General features: G+C 41.6%; 1 pseudogene; it reads left to right on the forward strand.

Annotated features, from left to right (window-relative positions):
- Positions 1-18,018: 18,018 nt before the first annotated feature.
- Positions 18,019-18,896, forward strand: LOC136131450 (small ribosomal subunit protein uS5 pseudogene; annotated as a pseudogene).
- Positions 18,897-27,497: the final 8,601 nt, after the last annotated feature.

The raw sequence follows: 27,497 nt of genomic DNA on the forward strand, positions 1-27,497 counted from the left end.
AAGCAAACAACCCAATCCGAAAATGGGCAGAAGACCTAAATAGACATTTCTCCAAAGAAGACATACAGATGGCCAAGAAGTACACGAAAAGCTGCTCAACATCACTGATTATTAGAGAAATGCAAATCAAAACTACAATGAGGTATCACCTCACACCAGTAAGAATGGGCATCATCAGAAAATCTACAAACAACAAATGCTGGAGAGGGTGTGGAGAAAAGGGAACCCTCTTGCACTGTTGGTGGGAATGTAAATTGATACAGCCACTATGGAGAACAGTATGGAGGTTCCTTAAAAAACTAAAAATAGAACTACCATATGACCCAGAAATTCCACTACTGGGCATATACCCTGAGAAAACCAAAATTCAAAAAGAGTCATGTACCAAAATGTTCATTGCAGCTCTATTTACAATAGCCCGGAGATGGAAACAACTTAAGTGCCCATCATCGGATGAATGGATAAAGAAGATGTGGCACATATATACAATGGAATATTACTCAGCCATAAAAAGGAACGAAATTTGGTCATTTGTTGAGATGTGGATGGAACTAGAGACTGTCGTACAGAGTGAAGTAAGTCAGAAAGAGAAAAACAAATATCGTATATTAATGCATGTATGTGGAACCTAGAAAAATGGTACAGATGAACCAGTTTGCAGGGCAGAAATTGACACACAGATGTAGAGAACAAACGTATGGACACCAAGAGAGAAGAAGTGGCGGGGGTTGGTGGTGGTGGTGGGATGAATTGGGCTATTGGGATTGACATGTATACACTGATGTGTACAAAATTGATGACTAATAAGAACCTGCTGTATAAAAAAATAAAATGAAAATTTTTTTTTAAATTCTGCAAAGTTTGCTCAGTTTGTTTTTTTTTTTTTTTGCAGCACGTGGGCCTCTCACTGTTGTGGCCTCTCCCGTTGTGGAGCACAGGCTCTGGATGCGCAGGCTCAGCGGCCATGGCTCACGGGCCAAGCCCCTCCGCGGCATGTGGGATCTTTCCGGCCCGGGGCACGAACCCGCGTCCGCTGCATTGGCAGGCAGACTCTCAACCACCGCGCCACCAGGGAAGCCCGTTTCCTCACTTTTGATGTACCCATCCATAAACAAAAATTTTTAAAGAGCTTATTACTCATTTCCTGCCAAATATTAATGAACGTGGAATTTGGTTTTCTTTCTATTAAAATGGCAAAGTTTAGTCTTAGCAGATAGAGAGGTAGTAAAATGTTATTTAATGTTTTAAAATTTTAATTGTGATAAATACACATAACATAAAATTTACCATCAGCCATTTTTTTAAATAAATTTATTTATTTGTTTATTTCTTGGCGGCCTTGGGTCTTCATTGCTGTGTGCAAGCTTTCTCTGGTTGTGGTGGCTTGTCTTTGTTGTGGAGCACGAGCTCTAGGCACGTAGGCTTCAGTAGTTGTGGCACATGGGCTCAGTAGTTGTGGTGCATGGGCTTAGTTGCTCCGTGGCACATGGAATCTTCCCTGACCAGGGCTCAAACCCGTGTCCCCTGCATTGGCAAGTAGATTCTTAACCACTGCACCACCAGGGAAGTCCCTCATCAACCATATTTAAGTGTGTAGTTTAGTAGTGTTAAATATATCATATTTTTGTGTAACCAATCTTCAGAACTTTTTCATTATGCAAAACTGAAACCCATTAAAAGTCTCTCCTTCTGCCTTTTCCCCACCTCCTGGCAATCACCATTCTAATTACTGTTTCTATGAATTTGACTACTCTAGATACCTCATATAAGTGAAATCATACAGTGTTTGTCTTTTTGTCACTGGCTTATTTCACTTAGCATAATTCATGTTGTTGCATATGTCGGAATTCCCTTCCTTTTCCAGGCTGAATAATATTTCATTGTATGTATATACCACATTAGTTTATCAATTCCACCATCAGTGAATATTTAGGTTGCTTCCACATTTTGGCTATTGTGAATAATGTTGCTGTGAACATGAGTGGACAAATTTCTCTTCAAGATCCTGCTTTCAATTCTTTAGGATATATACCCAGAAGTGGTATCGCTGGATTATATGATAACTGTTTTTGAGGAACCACCATACTGTTTTCCATAGCAGCTGTACCTTTTTACATTCCAACCAACACAAAGATTCGAATTTTTCCACATCCTTGCTAAGATTGGTTATTTTCAGTTTTTTGTTTATTTCTGATAGTAACCATCCTAATAGGTGTAAGGTGATATCTCAGTGGCTTTTATTTTTTCATTTACATTTCTCTAATGATTAGTGATGTTGAGTGTCTTTTCATATGCTTGTTGGCCATTTGTGTATCTTATTTGGAGAAATGTCTATTCAAGTCATTTGCCTATTTTTTGAGTTATTTGCTTTGTTATGGCTGGTTTTGTGTTGTAGGAATTCTTTATATATCCAGGGTATTTACTAATCAGATATATGATTTGCAAATATTTTCTCTTATTACATTGGTTGCCTTTTCATTCTGTTGTTTCCTTTGGTGCACAGATGTTTAAAATTCTGATGTAGTCCAATTTATTTTTTCTTTTGTTGTCTGTGTTTTGGTATATATCCATGAAATTATGGCCAAATCCAACATCATGAGCTTTTTCCCCATATATTCTTCTAAGAGTTTTACAGTTTTAGCTCTCAGATCTTTGATTCTTTTTGAGTCAATTTTTGTGTACGGTGTAACTTCATTCTTTTGCATATCCAGTTTCCTCAACACTATTTGATGAAAAGACTGTCCTTTCTCTATTGAATGGCTTAGCATCCTTGTCAAAAATCATTTGAGCAAATATGTGAGGGTTTATTTCTGAGTTGTCTATTCTATTGTTTCATATATATCTTTATGCCAAGACCACACTGTTTTGATTACTGTAGCTTTGTAATAAGTTTTGAAATCTGGAAGTGTGTGAGACCTCCAATTATGTTCTTTTTCAGATTGTTTTGGCTATTCGAAGTCCCTTGAGATTCCATGTAAATTTTAGGATGGAATTTTTTCTATTTCTGCAAAAATAGAACATTATATTTTACTTTCTGCTCATATAGAAAAGATTTGTTTTCTCACTAAAATAATGTTCTGTGCCTTCTACTGTACTTTATTTTTCAGGGTTTCACTTCTGAAAAACCTAAGGTTCCTTGTAATTGTGTTACTGTCTGGTATGTTTTTTAAATTACCTTATTGACATTTTGATTAATAGACAGCTAAGCTCTAACCATTTATTGTTCTAAGGCATATATGATCCTATCTTAATCATGACCATATCTCCTCTTATAGTTTTTGTATTTTTTTTCACCCAAAATTAGAACTTAAATTTAGGGATAAAGCTTAGGATATCTTTTACACTTAGGGGTTTTCCAGAGATCCCTTTGGTGATCAAAATGATTTGTTCTGTTACCTTATTAAAAAAAATAAAAAGCTGAAAATGAAGTTTGGTCTGCTCTATATTTTTTAATTATTTCAACACTGTTTTAAGAGGTGCATAGAAAGAACTTCCCAGTCAATATAGAAACATAACTTTCCTTGTTTAATTGTAGTTAAACATTTTAAAAATTAAAATTGTGTATATTTAAGGTGTACAACATGATGTTTTGATATACAATACATAATAAAATTATTACAACAGCAAGCTAATTAAGATATCCACCTCCTCACACAGTTACTTTTATGTGTGTGTGTATTATAAATACCTGATATCTACTTTCTTAGCAAATTTCAAGTATGCAATACAGTATTATTAACTATAGTCACCATGTAATACATTATATCTCTAGAACTAATTCATCCTGTACAACAAAAACTTGTTATCCATTGACTACATCTCCCCCCTGCCCCCTACCTCCCTGCCCCTGGTAACCACCATTCTACTCTCTGCTTCAGAAATTTTGACTTTTTTAGATTCCACTTATCAGTGCAATCATGCCATATTTTTCTCTGTGTCTAGCTTCTTTCTTTGTCTTAGCATAATGTCCTCCAGGTTTATCCATGTTGTATAGTACTGTTGAAATGGCAAGATTTCTTAATTTTTTAAGGCTGAATAATAGTCTATTTTGTGTGTGTATGTGCATATGCCAGTTTCTTTATTCAGTTATCTGTTGATAGACACAAATTGTTTCCGTATTTTGCTTATTGTGAATAATGCTGTAATGAGCATGAGATCACAGATATCTCTTTGAGATGCTGATTTCATTCTATATCTATATCTATATCTATATATATATATATATCAAGAAAAATGATTTCTGAATCATATGATAGGTCTATTTTTAATTTTCTGAGGAACTTCCATACTGTTTTCCATAGTGGCTGCACCAATTTACATTCCTACCAACAGTGTACAGGGGTTTCTTCTCTCCACATCCTTGCCAACACTTATTATTTTTTGTCTTTGGTAATAGCCATCCTAACATGTGTGAGGTGATATCTCATTGTGGTTTTGATTTGCATTTTCCTGAGTAGTGCTGTTGAGTGCCTTTCACTTGATTAATTTTGAACAGGTAAAATATTATTAATATAAATATGTTTCAGATACTGTGTATACTTTATCTGGAGGAAGATTTGTCAGTGTTCTTACTGCCCCTAATATGTTATCTTCAGGAAAACACTGATAAATATTTAATAAAATTGTTATGTATTTTATCCTATAAAGAATTTTTTTCTCCATTTTATTGGCTAGTGTTATTAATCAGAGCCATTCAGCATTATCAACATGTGGTTTCTGCTTTCCTCTCATGCTTGTCTAAGAGCCTTGCCATAAACTCCTAGTACAAATTGAATCTTCAGCAAAGGACAGCTTTAGAGCCTCATGAACAGGACTGTACCAGGTACTCTGTCAACAATGAATAGACTCATCAGTATTGGCTTCTGAGCCAGCGTTATTTATACCTTGTCATACTGTGCTGGAGGACTGAACTGTGATTTTCAGATCAAAAATCATGACTTTGAAAAAAAAAAAAATCATGACTTTGCGAAAACCTAGTAACCCAAGATCTACATAGAACTGAGTGAACTGATGAGAAAAAACTAATAATAATAATGGACATTTATTTGGGGTGGGGAGTATATTGTTGTATTACTCATAGTGTTCTATTTTCTGATAGATATATCAGGAAGCCCTTTTTCTCTTTCTTCAAATTCTATCTCCAACCCTAAATATAGTAGGCTATGCTTTTTATTTTGTTATCTATTTTATACATATTAGTGTATATATGTCAATCCCAATTTCCCAGTTCATCCCACCCCCACCCCCTGCAGACTATGCTTTTGCAAACTGAAATTAAACATTCTTTAAATGGTGTTTTGTTCTCCCTGATGCCTTGGCATTCAAGAATAAATACTTCTGCTGAGTCACTTTATTTTTCTTGCCAACATAATAATTTGCATACATTCAATAAGAATCTGTCCTACTTTCTATGAAGATACAGTTAAATCAATTGTCCTATCAGGTCTATACTGGAGTATATTTTATGGAATGAATCTCATTTCATTAGGTGTGAAAAGCCTACCATGAAGAAACTGGTAGGGTTCTTAATCTGTGGAAACCATACACATAAATGAATCAGGTTGCAATACGAGTCCAGCTTTTAAAAATATGTGTTATCAAGTCTAATTTTCAGAATTTTTTTATGATCATAAGGAGGACTATTGAGAAAAATTATCCAAAACTCAGAAACAAGATTAAAAAATGACTGCATGTCCCTTTAATGTCTAACAAACTTCCCCAGCCCCCCCATCCAGGATTATTTAATTTTCTAGGGAATATGCTTTTGTGTGACTTAATACTTGATTAGACCCCAGACTTTGTGAAGTTGCTCATTAAGTTGTAAATTTTTTTCAGGGAAAGATGCAAATTATTTCTTTCCCATACGAAAACAAACAAAAAAAACAAAACAAACAAAAAAACCCCAAAACACTCCAAAATTTATTCCCAAACCTAACAAATGCATTTCTGTATGACTTTTCAGATGGACTGTTATATATCCTCCATTATTCTAATTCTTCTTTGAACTAACTTACCATTTAACTCATTAATGAGTTAAATAACTCATTAATGAGTTAAATAATAATCATTGACACGTGTTCATTCTATATTTGTATAAAAGTCATATCTTAAGAAATTATGCTCTTTTAAAATTATACTTTGGACGCGCACGCTATCAGGCAAGCTCTGCCTTCGGGAAGCAGCAGTCTCACAGGTGGGCCCAGCCACAACCCATCTGCTTCCCGCCTTTGCTGGAAAATGGGCCACAGAATATAGGTATTCTCAGACTCCCCAGCGTTCTCCTCAGTCTCAGACAACCCTTCGACCACAGAGAAGGGCACACCCCTAGAGAAGGACATGGTGACCAACATGGCCTAAGCTTCTTGGCCCTGTATTTCTCCTGAAGAAGGCTTAGCTCCTGGTGGCACGGAGCTGGGAAACCGTCACCAGAGCGACAGCGCTGCCTTTGACCCTACATGGGGAGGCTGTGCGCTCTGCCCTGTGTGACCCACCCTTCTCAACTTGCTCTCACCACCCTCCCCCCGCCTACGCACCCAATGTAGGACCAGAACTGGCTGAGTTTCAGTGACCATAACTTCAGCAAAGACTGAAACCAGGACCCCTACCAGATGGAAACTGCTGACTGTAAATGCTAAACCATAGACTGGCTGGAGCCAGAGATTTGATGACTGAGATTCCTGAAACTTCACCCTGTTACCTCACCACTAACCAATCAGAAGAATGTCCAGGAGCTGATCACACACCCTGGGACCCTCACCCTAATGTTGTGCTGAAAGCCATTAGGGAATGAGTGTTTTGAACACTAGCTGCCCATTCTCCTTGTCACCCTGCAATAAACGCTGTACTTTCCTTCACCACAACCCAGCGTCAGTAGATTGGCATTCTGCTATATTGGCAGAGTCGAGCAGTTGCAAAAAGAGACCATATGGTTCTCAAAGTCTGAAATATTATCTGGCCAGGCAAAACTATTACAAAAAATGATAACTAAGTGAAAAAAATATATTATCTGGCCCTTTACAGAAAAAGTTTGCAGTGTCCTGTTCTAATCCATAACTGCCAACCTGCAGTTGCCCCATCCTCACCACACTCCTGCTCCAGGGCAAAAGTCAGGAAGGAGCAGACTTAGGATGAATTTCCTGCTTGTGCACACTAGTCCTGGTCCTGATTTAGAAAGCTGTATTATCCTGCCAGCTTCAAAAACTAAGAGAAGAAATTCCCCCAATATCCATCCTGACCAAAGATTCCAAAATGGGAGAGAGGGACGTGCTCTGCTTTCCACATTCCACATGGAAGAAGCTGTGGCATCATAGTTCTCCACCCACACCATCCTGTGTCTCCTCTCCAGGCTTTTGAGCATTCTATTTCCTCTCCTGGGAAAACGCTTCCTTCCCTCTTTGCTGACCTAACCATTTCAAAAATCAGTTCAGACACAACTGATGCCTTCCTTCATCACTCATAGATCCTCTCCTTAGAGGTTACTGGTTCATTCAAGCTCTCATTACATCCTGGGTTGACCTCTAACCTTACCATATGACATTCAAATTATTAGTAGATATGTGTCCCTAGCCTGACCATGAGCTCTTCAAAGACAGGGCAGGTCCCAAGGGCAAGGACCATGTCTCAGTCATTTTTAAATTCACAGCATGCATGGCAGTGCCAAGCACACAGTGGGTACTCAGTATATACCACTTATTGAACTGCATTGAACACCGGTGGATTAGTCAGCTCAGGCTGCCATAACAAATACCACAGATTGGGTGGCTTAAACAATGGAAATTTATTTTCTGGAGGCTAGAAATCCAAGATTGAGGAGGCAACAAGGTTGGTTTCTACTGAGGCCTCTCTCCTTGGCTTGCAGATGGCTACCTTCTGGCTGTGTCTTCACATGGCCTTTTCCTCTGTGCTCCCATGGAGAGACAGATCTGGTATATCATCTACTTTCTTTTTCCCCACATCTCTTAGCATATACTAAATTCTCACAAATATTTAGTTCTGTCTCTGGACTCCCTAGACTGATCCATAAATTTGTCTGTCCATTTAATGTACCACACTGTTTGAATTATTGTAGCTTTATATTAGCTTTTAATATCTAGTAGAATTAGTCCCACCTCATTGCCTTCTTCTTCAGAAATTTCCTGGCTGTCCAAGTTTGTTCATATTTCATGTGAACTTTAAAACCAGCTTATCTAATTCCATATCCTCTTCCACCAAATCTCATTGGTGATTTTATTCATCATGTTAAATTTATAGATTAGTTTAAGGGCTTTTTTTTTTTTTTAGGACCTTTATATTTTATGATGTTAAGTCTTCCTATCCAAGTTCTTGGTATGCCTTTATATTTATTAAAGTTTATTTTTGTATCTTCCAGTAATATTTTAAAGTTTTCTTCAATAAATATTTCACATTCTTGCTATGTTGGTAACTAGGTTTTTTCTTTTTCCTTTCTAATGTAAATGGGAGTTCCCCATCTCCATATCTGTTAACTGCTTGTTGTTTGTATACATGAAGATTTTTGATTCTGTATATTTATTTTGTACCCAGATATTGTATGAAATTCTCTTATTTTTTGTAATACAATTTATTTGGGTGCTCCAGATGTGTAATCATATTGTTTGAATATAATGATAACTTTACCTTCTTTCCTATTTTATATCTGTTAATTTCCTTTTTTTTTTTTTTTTTTTTTTTTGCGGTACGCGGGCCTCTCACTGTTGTGGCCTCTCCCGTTGCGGAGCACAGGCTCCAGACACGCAGGCTCAGCGGCCATGGCTCACGGGCCTAGCCGCTCCGCGGCATATGGGATTTTCCCCGGACCAGGGCAGGAACCCATGTCCCCTGCATCAGCAGGCAGACTCTCAACCACTGCGCCACCAGGGAAGCCCTGTTAATTTCCTTTTGAATGCTTCCTTGGGCTAATACCTCAAGTACAATATTAAATGAGAATGACAATTAAAAAACTAAAATAAGGGCTTCCCTGGTGGCGCAGTGGTTGAGAGTGCGCCTGGCGATGCAGGGGACACGGGTTCGTGCCCCGGTCTGGGAAGATCCCACATGCCGCGGAGCGGCTGGGCCCGTGAGCCATGGCCGCTGAGCCTGCGCGTCCGGAGCCTGTCCTCCGCAACGGGAGAGGCCACAACAGTGAGAGGCCCGCGTAACGCATAAAAAAAAAAAAAAAAAAAAAAAAAACTAAAATAAAATAATACTTTGACACTCCCTAATAGCTTCTCTGATTTTCCTATTCTTATTTAAATTACATTCTGCTGTCAGTCTGCTCTTCCTAAAATACCATTTACGATACTTACTCCCCTCCTTGATGAAACACCCTACCAACAGGATAAGTTTCCAAAAGTCATCAGCCTGCTATTCACAATCCCTCACTGTTGAGCTCCAGTTGCCTTTAGCACCTTATCTTCCGCACAAACTCTCATTCCAGTCAAACAAAAATATAGTACTTTTTTTAAACCAATATGTCATATTAAAACAGTGAGATTAAAAAATCTCATCTGAATTGCCTTATCTGTCCTCCTCCCCTCTGTAATTTCTATTTCAGCAAGCCAGCTCATTTTATGTCAGCCATTAACTCCCCATGGAAAGTGAATGCCTGAATTCTTATAGTGTTTAACACAACATAAATAAAGATATACTGTGATGTAATAAAGATATATCTGGTCTTTGTTCCTGTTCCTGCCACAGAGCTTCAAAAACTCTTGGAGAGGAGTATCTTTATTATACCAATGGGTGACTCATCATGGGCCCCTAGATAGCCTCAGGGTGGGGACTGGTCACCAAGAAGCCCGACCATGTGATTAGAGGATAAGATGATTAAGATTTTGAGCCAGGGCTTCCCTGGTGGCGCAGTGGTTGAGAGACCGCCTGCCGATGCAGGGGATGCGGGTTCGTGCCCCGGTCCGGGAGGATCCCACGTGGCGCTGAGCGGCTACGCCCGTGGGCCATGGCCGCTGGGCCTGCGCGTCCAGAGCCTGTGCTCCGCAATGGGAGAGGCCACAACGGTGAGAGGCCCACGTACAGAAAAAAAAAAAAAAGAGATTTTGAGCCAGCCTGACCTCCAGGGAGGCAGCAGGGGGCTAGAGATTGAGTTTAATCATGTGGCCAATGACTTAATAAATCATGCTTACATATTGAATCCCCAGTAAAAATTCTAGACACCAAAGCCCAGTGGAGTTTGCTGGTTGGTGAACATATTGATGTGCTGGGCAGATGACTTGCCTGGATTCCATGAGGAGAAGGCACAGAAGTTCTGCATTCCCTCCCAGACCTCACCCTATACGTATCTTCATTTTACTGTTCCTGAGTTGTATCCTTTATAATAAAACTAATTGTAAATAGAGTACTTTCTGAGTTGTTCTAGTGAATTATCAAATCTGAGGAGGCTATGGGGACCCCTGAATTTATAGCCAAGGCAGTCAGAAGTGGAAGTTGTGGCTGGTGACGCTAGTAAAAGCAGTCTGTGGAGGACTGAACTCTTAACCTTTGGAATCCGCACTGACACTGGTGGTGGTTAGTGTCAGAACTGTATTGCAGTATACTCCAGTTGGGATTGGAGTGTATATCTAACACTGTATGTTAATAGTTGACATTTCATGTATGGAAAAAGCATGTTAATCCATTTGTCTGCTTTATCCAGCCGTCTTCTCAGGAATTCTCTCTCATGGCAGTGGACTATGTGATTTTTGCCTTTTGAGTACAGCTGATCTGATCAGAGTGGGTGCATGAACTATATGAGCCAATAAGAGTCTGTCTTATTGACATGTGCATGGAATGTGTCTAGAAACACTGAAATGTTAATCTGGTGGTGGTGGTGCTGGAGCAGGAGGTGTCGGGTCCAAGCACGGGTTGGAGAAGAATTTCCAGACACAAGGCAGAATGTAAGGAAGACAGAGTTTATTGAAAAGAAGGGTCACTGCAAGAACAGCGGGCCAACTTCCCGGTAGCCAGGGAAGGTCGACAATGAGCATGGGTTGCTTGTCTGTTTTTATAGCCAGGGAACATGCAAGTCATCTGCTGACTGGGCAGAGTATGTATACTTTCAGTGTGCTGAGTGGGAGAAAAACGGGGCAAATGTCTTTCCTTACATGGGATGGGAAAGGGACAGGGCATGCTCTGGGACATAGCAATGGTCTCATTGTGACAGAGTGATAGGAGTCCTGTAACTCTTCTGGCAGTATTGGCCCTTTGAGTTTGTCTCGTTCTTTGTCCTTGGAGCATACCACAGGAGGTATCTGGCATAGTAAGTACCCAACAGATTTTTGTTGAATGACTACATGAAAGAGGTTTCTGTAACTTTAGGGCTTGAGAGGGCCATTTCCCCATATACATGGAAAACAGAAAAAAGTGAGAAGCAGAGGCAAAAAGATCGCATGGATTGGGAAATATGGTGAGATAACCACTTTGGACTCCTAAAGATTTTCCTATTCCAGACCTAGTGAGGCCCTTATACATCCTGCTTTGGTTTTCCTTGAAATGGACCTGTGCATTCCCTTTACATTTTCCCATTTGCCCAAGTTAGTTTGAGTAGATTTTGTGTCTAGTGTTTAAGGGTAATTTTCTAATGATAAAATCATGATTCTCATTACAAATATAAAAATAACATGTATTGAAGATTTTACTAACACTATAGTTAAATGGGGAAGCCAGCAAGGTGTTACAACAGATTCAAAGGAGAATCCACACAACAGACACATTTGTTGATCAAGAATATTCAAGTGGGGCTTCCCTGGTGGCGCAGTGGTTGAGAGTCCGCCTGCCAATGCAGGGGATGCGGGTTCGTGCCCCGGTCCGGGAGGATCCCACGTGCCGCGGAGCAGCTGCGCCCGTGGGCCATGGCTGCTGGGCCTGTGCGTCCGGAGCCTGTGCTCCGCGGTGGGAGAGGCCACAACAGTGAGAGGCCCACGTACTGCAAAAAAAAAAAAAAGAATATTGAAGTGAATTTGCAAACGGCTGTAAAACTGGCTTTTGGGAGAGAGGGAGAATTGTCACACCACTGAACAGAACGTACATGTATGACTCTGGAAAAGAATGATCTGCATTGCTACTTGTTTCCTACAAGTTAATTTTAATCTCTAAACAGTTGTAAAATAGTCTAGTCAAAGACAAAAGTGACTATCTCTGTATGATCAGATAATCCCAGCATTATAGCATTTCATTGAGAGTATATCCAGTAATCTCTTTTGCTTACTTCACCATCGTGTTTCCTCATACTAGTAAACAAGTGATTCCTGTATAAAAGAGAGTGTTCCTCATATCTCTGTGTGAGAAAGTTATCCTTTTGTGAAAGATCTGTACCTATGCAGAGACAAGAAGGGAATACCTGCTGCTACAAAGGCTGAATCAACCCTAGTGACCAATAAAACCCCTTATATCCAATCCCCCAAGCTGACGTTAAGCCACTCAAGTACAGGAAACTTGCTTTATGACAAGCTGACCTTCACAAAGTATGTGGTAAGAAGTAGGTTAGAGCAAATCAATAGTTGCTAATTGATGCTTTAAGTTAGCAAATTGAAGTAAGAAATTTGTGACTCTCAATATTTAAAACAACAAAAACAACAACAGAAACTAAAAACAAGCACTCTCCCTACCCTGCTGTCAGGAATATCAGAAACTGAAGATTCTTGTAATCTACTAAAGGAGTCCAATGAGCTCATTGTCAAACTGTTGTTATATTTTAGGAACATTAAAAACTCTCTATAAAACATGAACAACTATACAATAAATATAATTTACTCTGTATTTTACATATGAAAAAGAAAGAATCCTGTAAAAAAAAAAAAAAAAATTTATTATACAAGGTACTAGGGAAAATGGGCTGATTCTCTTTTTTTTTCCCTATCCCTTCCCTCAAGCCCAGGAAACTACTGTTAACTTGAAAGGATAAAGGATAACAGCGATCTGATAGTGGTGGCTGCCAAGCACCCAGCTAAATACAGCTAATAAGAGACCTTGAAAAAAGAGGGAGCTCTTCCCAGGAGTGACCGCTGGGGTCGGGAAAGCATGTCCTCCATAGAGATGAGTTGGTCCCGTGTGAGACCAGTCACTGATCACGGATTTCCCATATCCAACAGCTGCATGAATGCTTAGGCATGCTCTGGGAGATCAATGTAAGACTAACGAGCTCAGGTAGTAAATTCAGAATGCTAGGACACCTAGTTGTGAACCCACTGCTCAGCCACAGGGCCCCGTCTCAAAGCCAGCCCGTGTTCTTTCTTCTTGCTCTTAGGCTGTAGCCTTCTTTCTCGCCTTCAGGTGATGCCATCTTTCAGTTTTCTGTCAAGCTGTAAAAGACAAACCTACACCGGGGATTTTCCTCTTCGGGAGTTTTGTTGTTAATCACTACCAGGAACTAAATTAACATGAAAAACGGAGACAGAAAAAAAGGCAGATACAATGTTCTTACAGTAGCCTAGTTTCCGATTTAGGAAAACAATTTTAGGATTTTTTTTCCTCTACTTTTATTTCTCCAGTGGGGGGAAGGGTGGAGTTTTCCTCCTGCCCCACCCTCTAACTCCACATTTAGATGTAAATGAGACATGAAGATAATATCCTGGTGCTAGAGTGGGTGTCTCTTTGATACAAGTGGCAATTTACATTTTTTAGAACACCTAGAGCTTTTCTTGCCCAGGCAGAATCCTTTTGCAAAAGTGAGTTAGTTACCTCCTTTTGGAAAAAATGGAAGAAAAAAAATCTCAGCTGCAGTTGAAATTTGGAGTACCAAATTTTGAAAGGATTTTTTAAAAAATTAAGATTAAGAAGCACTAAAGAGGGCTTCCCTGGTGGTGCAGTGGTTGAGAGTCTGCCTGCCGATGCAGGGGACACGGGTTCGTGCCCCGGTCCGGGAAGATCCCACATGCCGCGGAGCGGCTGGGCCCGTGAGCCATGGCCGCTGAGCCTGCGTGTCCGGAGCCTGTGCTCCGCAACGGGAGAGGCCACAACAGTGAGAGGCCCGCGTACCGGAAAAAAAAAAAAAAAAGAAGCACTAAAGAATACTAATTCTCGGACTTCCCTGGTGGTCCAGTGGTTAAGACCCTGCGCTTCCAATGCAGGGGGCGCGGGTTCAATCCCTGGTCGGGAACTAAGAAGCAATGTGCTGCCAGGCGCGGCCAGGAAAAAAAAAACAAAACGCTAATTTTGGGAAATTTTGCCCAGTAATATGAGAATTTCATTTAAGTTATATGAGAAATTCCTCGCAAACTGAGGTGAAGTTGGGCTCTGAGTACATAATCAGAAGAGCACTTTCCTTTGGGACAAAGGGGACTCAGTTTGGAGTCCAGAAAAGACCTTATTTTTTGTGGCTAAAGAAATTACTCTGGTACTACCTGATACTTGAATAACAGGAAAACTGTATTTTGTGTGATTTTGTAGCAAAGGAAAACTTAGTAATTCAAGACTGTAACTTAACTACTAGGAATGCTGTAGATTGGGTCATGAAGTGGGTGAAGCTTATGTCTGGCCATCTTTCCCTTTCTAATGCTTTCACCTCTTTCAAATTTCTTTACTATCCAACATCTTTTATGTTCCATGTCCTTCTCAGTTAGCTAATTTCTATTTGTGTTATTCCTTTTTAAGTTATTAGTAATTTAAAAGTGGATTTTTTTCACTTTAATGTCTTATTTAATCCATTATATACAAAATACTATTTCAACCAGTAAATATTTTTAACAATAAGATATTTTACTTTTTTTTTTCTGGTGTTGTCTTCAAAATCCAGTGTTTTAGAGTCTCAGTATGAACATTAACCTTTCATGAGAAAGACTTGATCTGTATTTAGATTTCATAAAATTTATAGTTGAAAAAATAAATTCATATACTCAAGTTCCTAACATACTTAAAATTGTTTTCTGGGGCTTCCCTGGTGGCGCAGTGGTTGAGAGTCCGCCTGCCGATGCAGTGGACACGGGTTCGTGCCCCGGTCCGGGAAGATCCCACATGCCGCGGAGCAGCTGGGCCCGTGAGCCATGGCCGCTGAGCGTGCGCGTCCGGAGCCTGTGCTCCGCAACGGGAGAGGCCACAACAGTGAGAGGCCCGCGTACCGAGAAAAAAAAAAAAAATTGTTTTCTAATAACTGAATCAAATGAAGAGTTCTGCAGTTGGTGTTGGCTAGGAATTTAGAGAGGTGAAGGAAGGACAAATGGTGGAATTCTGGCAACATGGCAGCCTGCAGGAGAGATAGCTCTATCTAAATACATGTTCTAATTCGTGAGCGATCCTCCTTTCTGCCTCTTGTTTCTACTGAGGTATGCTTACTTACTCACTACCACACAACTGCAATTGCTACTGACTCACTATCTAAAGTATTGAAATTTTTTTACATTCTTATTTTCTTTTCTTCTCTTTCAAGCAAAATATGTCAGGATCTATCATCAATTACTTATACCTTAACTGAAGCTTATTTACATTGTCTGCCTCTCCCAAATTTAACTGCATTTACCTTTTACTTTTGATAAACCTTCATCTAAGAGACGTGGACACCTAGCCCACGACCCTGATACAGACCTGACTGAGGAAAATAATCCTGATTCATGCCAAATGAAAGCTACACACTCTAATCCCACAGTGGGGTTTCAGGAGAGCAGGGCTCAGCAGAGGCAGTTGGATGCTGTAATCTCAAGATGGGTACCAAAGGCACAATGGATCATTTCCAACCAGCTCAGTGCTTATACAGCTGATAGAGCTAGGAATCAGTAGCCAATGATATCTCTCAGAGTATTTCCTTTCCTAGTATGGGCAGATATAGTTTATGATCTTTTGACTTCAAATATTATCCCATTTAGTAACACTCTTTCATTGAGCTCTCAATCTTTGGTCTCTAATAATATTTATTTTTTCTTTTATCTCTTTTCAAAGGAATTTCAGGTGTCAAGGGAGAGGGAGAAGGGTATTTGAGGAGTGGAGTAGTGAGCAGGGTAACCCTCCCATGGCCCCTGAAATGTTACTTGTCTCCATCCTGTGATTGTACCCAGTTGAGAATCACTAAATCTTCCATTTTACCATTAACAAAGATTTGGTCAAGTTTAACATGTTGTTCTTTGTGTTATTAAAGCAATATTAATTTTTATTTGCTCTCCAAATAGAAAATTATAATATGGAATATACTTATTCACACTGCACATATTTTCAGAGGTACAATAAATGTACTATTGATCTGTGCTTCGCTTTCATTCTTCAACATTCCTGAAATATGCTAACAATATAAACTTAAAGAGAAGATTGGTTAAACTTACGGAGAAGATTGGTTTTATTCCTTAAACTGGGTGTGTGGTTTGTAATCCAAGATTTTTTCTAGTTGTAGTGAAGTAGCTTCACACTGCAGATATCAGCTGAATGTTTTTGTGCTGGTGATGACAATAGAAGAATATTAAGAAGTGGAAAGTTGGGGTACAAAAACAGAAATATAAATCAATGGAACAGGATAGAAAGCCCAGAGAGAAACCCACACACCTATGGTCAACTAATCTATGACAAAGGAGGCAAGGATATACAATGGAGAAAAGATAGCCTCTTCAATACGTGGTGCTGGGAAACTGGACAGCTACATGTAAAAGAATGAAATTAGAACACTCCCTAACACCATACACAAAAATAAACTCCAAGTGGATTCGAGACCTAAATGTAAGACCAGACACTATAAAACTCTTAGAGGAAAACATAGAAAGAACACTCTATGACATAAATCACAGCAAGATCTTTTTTGACCCATATCCTAGAGTAATGGAAATAAAAACAAAAATAAACAAATGGGACCTAATGAAATTTCAAAGCTTTTGCACAACAAAGGGAACTATAAACAAGACCAAAAGACACTCCTCAGAATGGGAGAAAGTATTTGCAAACAAATCAATGGAGAAAGGATTAATCTCCAAAATATATAAACAGCTCATGCAGCTCAATATTAAAAAAACAAACAACCCAATCAAAAAATGGGCAGAAGACTTAAGTATACATTTTTCCAAAGAAGACATACAGATGGCCAAGAGGCACATGAAAAGATGTTCAACATCACTAATTATTAAAGAAATGCAAATCAAAACTACAATGAGGGGCTTCCCTTGTGGCACAGTGGTTGAGAGTCTGCCTGCCAATGCAGGGGACACGGGTTCGTGCCCCGGTCCGGGAAGATCCCACATGCCGCGGAGCGGCTGGGCCCATGAGCCATGGCCGCTGAGCCTGCACATCGGAGCCTGTGCTCTGCAATGGGAGAGGCCACAACAGTGAGAGGCCCGCGTACCGCAAAAAAAAAAAAAAAAAAAAAAACTACAATGCGTCAAAAAGAGTCATGTACCACAATGTTCATTGCAGCTCTATTCATAATAGCCAGGACATGGAAGCAACCTAAGTGTCCATCAACAGATGAGTGGATAAAGAAGATGTGGCATATATATAAAATGGAATATTACCCAGCCATAAAAAGAAACGAAATTGAATTATTTGTAGTGAGGTGGATGGACCTAGAGTCTGTCATACAGCGTGAAGTAAGTCAGAAAGAGAAAAGCAAATACTGTATGCTAGCACATATATATGAATCTAAAAAAAATATGGCTCTGAAGAACCTAGGGGCAGGACAGAAATAAAGACGCAGACATAGAAAATGGACTTGAGAACACGGGGAGGGGAAGGGTAAGCTGGGATGAAGTGAGAGAGTGGCACTGACATATATACACTACCAAATGTAAAATAGATAGCTAGTGGGAAGCAGCCGCATAGCACAGGGAGATCAGCTCAGTGATGTGTGACCACCTAGAAGGGTGGGATAGGGAGGGTGGGAGGGAGACGCAAGAGGGAGGAGATATGGGGATATATGTATATGTATAGCTGATTCACTTAGTTATAAAGCAGAAATTAACATGCCATTGTAAAGCAATTATACTCCAATAAAGATGTTAAAAAAAAAAAACTACAATGAGGTATCACCTCAAACCGGTTAGAATGGGCATCATCAGAAAATCTAGCTTTTTAATTTTTTCTGTAAAGCTTTCTTTTTTTTTTTTTTTTCTGTAAAAACACCAAATGGCGAATGACACCGGTGCTGTGAGAGAGCCCGGAGGGCCCGGAGGCCCCAGGGGCCCTGGAATGAGAGGCCACGGAGGCTTCAGCAGCGGCATCCAGGGCCGGGGCCGGGGTCGCGGAGCTCGCGGAGGCAAGGCCGAGGACAAGGAGTGTCTCCACGTCACCAAGCTGGGCCGCCTGGTCAAGGACACGAAGATCAATCCCTGGAGGAGATCTATCTCTTTTCTCTGCCCATCAAGGAATCTGAGATCAGTGACATTTTCTTGGGGTCATCCGTCGTGGAGGAGGTTTTGAAGATCATGCCTGTGCAAAAGCAGACCCATGCTGGCCAGCGGACCAGGTTCAAGGCATTTGTTGCCATCTGGGATTACAACAGACGTGTTGGTTTGGGTGTGACGTGCTCTAAGGAGGTAGCCACTGCCATCTGTGCGACCGTCATTCTGGCTGAGCTCTCCATGGTCCCGGTGCGACGAGGCTACTGGGGGAACAAGATAGGCAAGCCCCATACTGTCCCTTGCAAGGTGACTGGCTGCTGAGGCTCTGTGCTGGTGTGCCTCATCCCTGCCCCCAGGGGCACTGGCATCGTCTCAGCCCCTGTGCCCCAGAAGCTACTGATGATGGCTGGAATTGACGACTGCTACACCTCTGCCAGGGACTGCACTGCCACGCTGGGCAACTTCGCCAAGGCCACTTCTAATGCCATTTCCAAGACCTACAGTTATCTCACTCCTGATCTCTGGAAAGAGATGGTGTTCACCAAGTCTCCATATCAGGAATTCACTGACCATCCTGTAAAGACCCACACCAGAGTTTCCATGCAGAGGACCCAGGCTCCAGCTGTAGTCACCACATCGTTTTCTATGAGAAAAATAAAGTGAATGAAACTAGTTAAAAAAAAAAAAGAAAATCTACAAACAACAAATGCTGGAGAGAGTGTGGAGAAAAGGGAACCCTCTTGCACTGTTGGTGGGAATGTAAATTGATACAGCCATTGTGCAGAACAGTATGGAGGTTCCTTAAAAAACTAAAAATAAAATTACCATATGACCCAGCAATCCCACTACTGAGCATATACCCGGAGAAAACCATAATCAAAAAGACACATACACCCCAGTGTTCATTGCAGCACTATTTACAATAGCCAGGTCATGGTAGCAACCTAAACGCCCATCGACAGACGAATGGATAAAGAAGATGTGGTACATATATACAATGGAATATTACTCAGCCCTAAAAAGGAACAAAATTGGGTCATTTGTAGAGATGTGGATGGACCTAGAGACTGTCATACAGAGTGAAGTCAGAAAGAGAAAAACAAATATCATATATTAACACATGTATGTGGAATCTAGAAAAATGGTACAGATGAAGTGGTTTGCAAGGCAGAAATAGAGACACAGATGTAGAGAACAAACGTATGGACACCAAGGGGGGAAAGTGGATGGGGTGGTGGTGGGATGAATCGGGAGATTGGGATTGACATGTATACACTGATGTGGATAAAATAGATAATAAGAACCTGCTGTATAAAAAAATAAAATTAAATTTTAAAAAAGTGGAAGGTTGGGTTTCACTTCTGTAGAGTGAACATTAAAGGTTATTCATGGACGGTGGGGAGACTCTGCCTGTATGTGGCAGGAGGTACATGGGAGCTCTCGTACTTACTGCTCAATTTTTCTGTAAACCTAAAACTTCTCTTAAAAAATAAAAGTCTGTTAAAAAAACATATCCAAGTAGGAGTAAAACAAGGTACCCATGTAGGGTCTTCCTTGGACCACATTTTGACACAAATGATAGTTAACATTTACTGAGTTTTTAACTATATGATAGATGCTGTGCTGTGTGATTCACATGCCATAGCCAAGACTGCAACTGGTCACCACATATGTTCTTCTCAATTTTTAGCTGGGTATTTGGTTCCCTTGAATAAAGCCTTTATTTTCTTCTAGCTTCCCTTGCAGGTAGGTGTGCCAAGTAACTAAATGCCTACCCATAGGGCACAACTAGAATTGGTGAGTACTTTTTTCTCTGGACAGTGTACTCAAAGGAAGAGAGCATACCTTTTTGCCTCTTCCTCTTAATAGCTTTGCAATTCTGCCGTACTCCCACACCTAGCTGAAAGGTATGCTTTCATAGTGTTGCACAGAACTAAATTTTAACCAATAGTTATAAGCAAAAGTGAAATTGAGCAGGACCCTGTGGGGCTTCTGGGCATGGAAGCCCTCCTGTGTCCCCTGTTTCTTTTTTGTAGGAAATCGGCTTCAGCCTCTATGACCTTCCCTGTGTTCCAAAGTGCAGATTCAAACAGTCGCTAATCAGGGAAGGGAGGGGAGGCAGAGGCAAGGGAGGAGCTGTCAAGAAACAATAGTGCAGTCTTGGGACAGGGTCCTGGTTCCACCTCAAGGGATACACATAACAATATCTTTGAGCTCTTTTGCAGAACTAAAACCCCCAACAGGGACTTCCCTATTGATGCAGTGATTAAGACTCCGTTCTCCCAATGCAGGGGGCCCGGGGTTCGATTCCCAGTCAGGGAACTAGATCCTACGTGCATGCCGCAACTAAAAGAGTTCACATGCTGCAACTAAGGAGCCCACCTGCTGCAACTAAGACCTGGTGCAACCAAATAAATAAATAAATAACAACAAAAAAACACCCCCCAACAAATGGAAGATGTTAACTACTTGATGAACCATTCTTCATTCCAGAGAGAAGGTCACAGTTTAATAACCTCAAAAACCACACAAGCTCATCAGGAGGCCACCTGAGGCCAGGTGAAGGGAATGCAGGCCCTGCACACACCTTGATCCTTATCAGCAAACCTGCCCTTGAACCATTGCTATAAAACTCCTCACCAGATCCCCCCAGGTGGGGACACACAGTTCTTAAGGGCATGAGCCTGCTGTGTCCTCCTTTGCCTGACAAAGCAATAAAGCTATTCTTTTCTACTTCATCCAAAACTCTGTCTCCAAGATTTGATTTAGGACAGGTGCACAGAGGCCAAGTTTTTGACATCAAAAGTAGTTTCACGTACACTTCTGGAAAATTGTCTTTAAAAAGAGGAAGCATGATCTTCTTCACACCTTTCTTTTTTCTACTGGCTAGAAGCTCCAAGTTTTTAAATTTATTTTATTTATTTTTGGCTGCATAGGGTCTTTGTTGCTGTGCGCAGGCTTTCTCTAGTTGCGGCGAGCGGGGGCTACTCTTTACTGCAGTGCGTGGGCTTCTCATTGCGGTGGCTTTTCGTGTTGCAGAGCACGGGCTCTAGGATCACAGGCTCCAGTAGTTATGGCTTGCGGGCTCTAGAGCGCAGGCTCAGTAGTTGTGGCGCATGGGGTTAGTTGCTCTGCAGCATGTGGTATCCTCCCGGACCAGGGCTCGAACCCGTGTCCCCTGAACTGGCAGGTGGATTCTTAACCACTGTTCCACCAGGGAAGCCCTAGAAGCTCCAGATTTTGAGAAGGTTTTGAGGAGAGCAGAGCAACAAGATAGAAGAATGGGTCCTTGAGGACTAGAACTGCTTTCAGACCCTGCCCCATTTACTTCCAACATAATATACATGAAAGAGAAAAAACTTCCGTCTGACTGAACTATCTATTGTTTTTAGGTTTCTGTGTTTCATGCTAAATGGATTCACAATAAACACAGGATTAAATACTTAGAAGTGGGGTACTGAATCGAACAAAAAATAAATATCATAAATGGTACTGGCTTAGAAGTTGAGCAGCAGGTGGTATAGACTCAGTATGGCAGAGGCTGATCTTTGGTGACAAACATTCCCCTGCTTTAGCCTGAAAAGGAGACCATGTACTGACTGAGGCTATAGCTTTAGGGGAAGTGATAGGAAAGATGAATACTTCTGTGTGTCTTGACTGCTTCTTGACACTTTGAGCAAAGCCTTACAGGCTAGAGATGGGCAGTATAGAAACAGAGATTGACGGGACCACAGCTTTGCTAAAAGAATTGCTCTCTGTCTGAGGCCTGCAATCTAAGTTGATAATATGGGACTTTGCAGGGATAAAACTACTTCTGCACCCCAAACTGAACCAGTTATAAGCAGTGGCTAAAATCCAGCAGTTTTAGCAGATCAATTGCTAGCGAACAGCCGATGAAGGGTTCTTTCTTCTGACTCATCTGTTTTAAATGACTATGCAGTAACTCCATTAACTTTAGAGAGAAATGAATGGGCAGAATAATACAACCAATAAGTAAAAGACCAGTATTCAGGCTTAAAAAAACAATGTCTAAACAAGATCTTGGCTATGATTACAAGGACAGGGAATGACTGAAAGTAAATAAAAAGGAATTCCTATTTGAAAGAATTATATTGCCTGCAAGGAGGAACTTCTGAGAGAGCAAAGCTGGGGGCCATGAGGATGGTATTAGTCTTCTAGGGCTGCCATAACAAAATACCACTGACTGGGGCTTAAACAACAGAAATGTATTTTTTCACAGTTCTAGAGGCGAGAAGCCTAGGATCAAGGTGTTAACAGGTTTGGCTTCTTCTGAGGCAGCTCTCCTTGGTGTGTAGACAGCTACCTTCTTGCTGTGTCCTCACATGGCCTTGCCGCTGGTGTCTCTCTCTTTTTTGAAGGACACCAGTCATAATGGATTAAGGCACCACCCTTTGAACCTTGATTACCTCCTTAAAGGCCCTATTTCCAATACAATCACATTGGGGGTTAGGACTTCAACATACAAATTTGGGGTAAACACAGTTCAGTGCATAACAAGGATAGCAAGTGAAGTAGTTCATCACCAAGAGCAGAACCAGGGAATACCAGTAGGCTAATCAAGGAACTCCATTCCCAGGCCAGGGAATCTCCTAATTCCTGCCCAACAGGGTTTGATCATTTCTATGGACTGGTGCGAGTGAGTGCTGTTTCCTATTTTTCCTTATCCAATTGGAATTTTTTCTTTTTTTTAATAAATTTATTTTATTTATTTATTTTTGGCTGCATTGGGTCTTCGTTGCTGCACGCGGGCTTTCTCTAGTTGCGGCGAGCAGGGACTACTCTTTGTTGCAGTGTGCGGGCTTCTCATTGCAGTGGCTTCTCTTGTTGTGGAACACAGGCTCTAGGTGCATGGGCTTCAGTAATTGTAGCACATGGGCTCAGTAGTTGTGGCTCACGGGCTCTAGAGCGCAGGCTCAGCAGTTGTGGCGCACGGGCTTAGCTGCTCTGCAGCATGTGGGATCTTCCAGGAACAGGGCTCAAACCCATGTCCCCTGCATTGGCAGGCAGATTCTTAACCACTGTGCCACCAAGGAAGCCCCCAGTTGGAATTTTAATTAAGGTTATTCCATTCCTGTTTTACCACTATATCAATATATCGAGTATGAGTGAGGGGGGAGGGAAAATGACTTTTAGTTTATGGATTTCTGGACTGTGAGTGGCTGCAACCTGCCATGATAGGGATGAGTGGATATCACCCAGAGTTTCCAGACTTTGAGCTTAATGCAGTAACCAATGGCACTTTGCACTTACATCTCAAAGAGACAAGGTCTCTATGTGGAAAGAAGGAGCGTGTGGATGAGTGGTCTGTGGCAAGGATAGCTATTTGCCCCCTGATACCTGCTTTCTCCTTCAAGTTTTAGCTGAATATAAGATTTCCTGAAATAAAGATTTCATTTCCCAGAATCCCTTGTAGCTGTGTGACTTTTCTTGGAAGTGTTTTTAAAAAGAATGAACAAACGCTACTTTACTTTTTTTCTCCTTCCTGCTGGCTGGAATGAGGACATGAGTTTTGGAGTTTTATTACCCATATTACACTATAAAGTTGTCTGCTGTGGATAGCAGTGCAAAAAGAGCTAGATTCTTGTTACTGTGGACTGACTACTGATAGGCTGTTTTTAGATGAGACAGAAATAAGCTCTATATTTTTTTCTCCCCAATATTTTTATTGGTTACATGTCAAAATTATAATATTTTTTTGAAGATGTTGGGGGTAGGAGTTTATTAATTTATTTTATTTATTTTTGCTGTGTTGGATCTTCGTTTCTGTGCGAGGGCTTTCTCTAGTTGTGGCAAGCGGGGGCCACTCTTCATCGCGGTGCGCGGGCCTCTCACGATCGCGGCCTCTCTTGTTGTGGAGCACAGGCTCCAGACGCGCAGGCTCAGTAGCTGTGGCTCACGGGCCTAGTTGCTCCGCGGCATGTGGGATCCTCCCAGACCAGGGCTCGAACCCGTGTCCCCTGCATTAGCAGGCAGATTCTCAACCACTGTGCCACCAGGGAAGCCCCAAAATTATAATATTTTGAATCTTTTCATCAAATAAAATATTCAAATTATTTTCATCCATTACTTTTTATTTTTTTAAACATGGCTACTAGAAAATGTCAAATTACAAATGTGGCTCAAATTATAATTGTATTGGATAGCACTGTTTTAATTTTAGCTCTTCTGTTTAGGTTTATGCTTCAGGTTAGCTTTTGTATGGTTTTGTTCTTTTCCTTGTGTCTGTTTTTTCCAACATCATTTGTAGAAAACACTATCCTTTCCCCATTGAATTACATTTACTCCTTTTTCGTGAGCAGATATGTGCAGTTCTATTGATGCACTCTTTGTTCTATTCCATTGATCTGTACTATCCTTATTCTAACACCACTTTGTTTGGAGTACCTGAGCTAAAGTTTGTACCTCTATTTTCCCTCACCACTTTCTCTCCTCCCCGAATCCGCTCCCCTCTGGCAACCACCTATTTCTTCTCTGTATGTATGACTCTGTTTCTGTTTAGTTATGTTTGTTCATTTGTTTTGTTTTCTAGATGCCACATATAAGTGATAACGTATGGCACTTGTCTTTCTTCGTCTGACTTATTTCACTTAGCATAATAACTTCTGAGTCCATCCATGCGGTTGCAAATGGCAAGATTTCATTCTTTTTTAAGGCTGAGTGATATACCACATCTTCTTTATGCATTCGTCTATCGGTGGGCACTTAGGTTGCTTCCATATCTTGGCTATTATAAATAATGCTGCATTGAACATAAGTGTTTATATATATTTTCAAATTAGTCTTTTCATTTTGCTCGGATAAACACCCAGAAGTGGAATTGCTGGATCATATGGTATTTCCATTTTTAATTTTTTGAGGAATCTCCATACAGTTTTCCATATTGGCTACACCAATTTACATTTCTACTAACACTGCACATGGGTTCCCTTTTCTCCACACCCTCACCAACACTTTTTATTTGTTATCTTTTTTTTTTTTTTGCGGTACATGGGCCTCTCACTGTTGTGGCCTCTCCCGTGGCGGAGCACAGGCTCCGGACGCACAGGCTCAGCGGCCATGGCTCAGGCGCAGCCACTCCACGGCATGTGGGATCTTCCCGGACCGGGGCATGAACCCGTGTCCCCTGCATCGGCAGGCGGACTCTCAGCCACTGCGCCACCAGGGAAGCCCACCTCCTCTTGATTGGTCTTTTGTCAGCTTAATTCTCAGAGCACAGGCACTGAACCTAAGAGGGTAGGAGAGTAGTCTTTTCTCCCCTACACCCATAACCTGAAGCTACCTGTCCCAGAAACCAATCCATTACTTACAATAATCAGCTCAGAAAGCCAGCTCACAAGTCAGACTTGAAGAAGTCAGATTGCTATCTCTAGTGATAGTCCAGGAAACCAAACAATAACCCCTGTGACAACTAGCCCCATATGGCCAAGACTTGGTTAATAATTGATAGCTTCCCTAATTTTTGTTTCCATTTCCAATTTAGGACCAACCAGAAAAAGCCATATATGCACCCTAACCTAGCATGGAGGTGTGGGGCCTTTAGGGACTTTCCACCCCCTCACTTGTTCCCGTAAACCAATTCTTCTCCCTATCGTGCGCCATTCCTTCTCCCTATCGAAACCAATTCTTGGAGTTTTTCAGTTGACGGGGACTTGCCAGACAGCGGGTAATTTTCCAGTTGCCCGTAACAGGTATACGCCCTAACCGCCACAATGAACAGACAACTATAACGGCCAGAAGGTGGGACAAAAGTTCCTAAGCCAATGAATTCAAAAGTCACCACATTTACCCAATCATTGTGAGAATATACCCGCCCTATGAGTAAATAAACCTATAAAAAGTATGTGATTCCGCTTTTAGGGGTTCCCCATCGGCCTCCTGCGTGAGGTTCAGGGAACCCCGGTGCATCGGCTCCTAATAAACCTCTTGCGTGTTGCAGCGGCTCTCGACTCTTGGCGGTTCTTGGGCGAGTTGGAATCCTTCGTAGACCGTTTGGGTCTAACATTTGGGGGCTCGTCCGGGATCCCCACTCGCCCCCGGGTCACAAGAACATCGGGAGTCGGAGGTATCAGGTAGGCTCGAGCCCAATTGTCTGTTTGTTTGTCGTTTGTTTGTTGCTAGCCGCCATTAGGAAAAAGCCGTGCGAACCGGCTTGCTGTGGAATCTGTATTGGACTCCTGGCTAGGCAGACGTGCCGAAAGCTGGTGTCCACGGGCCCCGGGGGACGCCCTGGTGGTCCATCTGGAAGGAGAAACAAATTTTGTCTCCCCTTCATCTGGTTCTGGCAGGTTATATAAGCTGCCATCTGAATTTGAGTTGGTTTCGGGTTTAAGTTCGCGGCGGCTGGTTCTGGCAGGTTATATAAGCTGCCATCTGAATTTGAGTTGGTTTCGGGTTTAAGTTCGCGGCGGCTGGTTCTGGCAGGTTATATAAGCTGCCATCTGAATTTGAGTTGGTTTCGGGTTTAAGTTCGCGGCGGCAATATCAATGTGTGTCTTTTGAAATTTTATTGTTTTTCTGTACTATTATCTTTCTTTTGACGGACGACAATGGGACAAACTATGACGACTCCTCTTTCTCTTACCCTAAGCCACTGGACTGAAGTTAGGGCTAGGGCCCACAACCTTTCGGTAGAAGTAAGGAAAGGAAAATGGCAAACGCTGTGTACCTCTGAGTGGCCTACATTTCAGACAGGGTGGCCACCCGAAGGATCTTTTTTGTTAGATAAGGTTGGGCTAGTCAAGTCTAGGGTCTTTAACACAGGACCCCACGGACACCCAGACCAGATACCATATATCTTGGTCTGGGAAGATCTAGTTCTCTCCCCGCCTCCGTGGGTCCGGCCCTTTGTTTCCTCAACAGGCACGTCTGCATGCGCTCCAGCACAATCGGAGATATTGGCCCTGAAGAAAACCCCAGACACGGAAAAGTCATCTGCTGCCCCGGACCCGCCAAAGGCGATATATCCTGACCTGCAGTCTGATTTGCTTCTTCTAGATTCCCCACCTCCTTATCCTCCGGCCCTAAATCCCATGTCGCCCCTAGGACCCCCAGCTTCACAACCCTCCGCACCAGTAGGGCCACCTGTTATGGCGGAAAGGGGGGGTCCCTCGGCGGGCACCAGAAGCCGGAGGGCTGTTTCCCCGGATTCTACTGCTTTACCCCTTAGAGAATATGGCCCCCCCGATAACCACGGGAATAGGCCCCTTCAATACTGGCCCTTTTCCTCTGCAGATCTTTATAATT

Source organism: Phocoena phocoena, chromosome 11, assembly GCF_963924675.1.
Source record: "Phocoena phocoena chromosome 11, mPhoPho1.1, whole genome shotgun sequence".
Lineage (NCBI taxonomy): Eukaryota > Metazoa > Chordata > Mammalia > Artiodactyla > Phocoenidae > Phocoena > Phocoena phocoena.